This window comes from Tenrec ecaudatus, unplaced genomic scaffold (assembly GCF_050624435.1).
Source record: "Tenrec ecaudatus isolate mTenEca1 unplaced genomic scaffold, mTenEca1.hap1 Scaffold_538, whole genome shotgun sequence".
NCBI classification, from domain to species: Eukaryota; Metazoa; Chordata; class Mammalia; order Afrosoricida; family Tenrecidae; genus Tenrec; species Tenrec ecaudatus.
In genome coordinates, this window is record NW_027459452.1 from 941,361 (window position 1) to 942,795 (window position 1,435).

Genomic DNA, 1,435 nt, shown 5'->3' on the forward strand with positions numbered 1-1,435 from the left:
TTTGTTCTTCAAAGAGGAGGCCAATATTGTGAAACGACATACCCATGGCAAAGAGTTTTCATCGGCAGTTTCATGGAGCAATATTGCGGGGAGAGAAAAGGCACCACCTGAGGGAGGCACGCTCAAAAAAACTACGTAGGGCAGGAGACGGGTCGCCCCCAGGCACTAGGGGTGTCGGGCCTCAACATTGTAAGCAGAGTTCACTGAAGTCCCTCAGTGAAGTTTTCTCCGGTGTCCTTCGTCTACGTTCCTAAAATTTACTCTGCGGTTTCTGATGACTCTGGGTTACGAACGGCCACCATTCGCCGTTCTCCTTACACTCGTGCGTCTCCATCGACCTTAAAGGAAAGGGAGGACACGCAGATGCTGGCAGCTAAATTCAGCAGAGTTTGTCTCAACACAAAAGAGACAGCTCTGTGGGGACCCGTCTTCCATGGCAAAACATTTCCTAACGAATAAGAAATCTTCCCATCGCAATGACAATATGAGAGAATTGCCACCGGTGGATTTGCCGATGTGCCTATAAACATCTTCTTCAGGCCATGAAGTAGTGAAGCACGGGAACCCAGGCGCTTCACCCTTTTTCCTAGACCAGTGAAACTTAAAGAGCCACTATTGACCTGTGTGACATGACGTTGCTGGAAGCATCAGTGTACAGAGGCATGGGAACCTCAAAGGAGTTTCTTCCGTGTGTAAATAACAACCAGGCTGAACTTCATGGCAGGGTTCCAGATTGCCAGGAATTCCACGGGCTGTATTGCTCAGAGATAGAACCTACTGCTTGGGGCACACTTAATCTGAAAAACTTGCTGGACTCACGGCTTTCCCAAAGACCCAAGATTCTCAAAGAGCGAGCGTAAGTTTGACGCAAAAACAAACTGCCGGTGGCGCCTTTGGACCTTGAAACCGGCAAGAAGCAAGATTTCCCTTAAACCATGAATCTCAGAAACATTGTGACAGTGAAGGAAAACCAGTGAGAGCAGATGTACTTCCCATAATCCATCACTTAAATTAGACCTCATACCTAAATCCTATCCTAAAAACAACCCTAATCCTAACCCTAAACTAGGTGAAAAGCTAACCCTAGGTGTAAACCTAAACAGAGATGTAACCCTAAGCCTAGGTCTAATTGTATTCTCCTAACCTGAAACTTAACCCTAACCTAAGGCTCACCCTAAAGCAAGCCCTAACCATAACCGTGGGTCTACCCTAAGTCTAACCCTAATCCTAACCCCAAATCTGATGTGAACATGCAGCTCCCCCTACAACTAACCTTACTCCTAACCGTCATTCTTCGCCTGAACCTAACTTAACTCTATCCCTCACCTTCAATCGAAGCCTCCACAGCACCGTTAATGTAATCCAATCCCTTAAACTAGACAGAGAGCTAAACTTAACCATAACCCAAACGGATGTAACACACAAACCGTAAGCC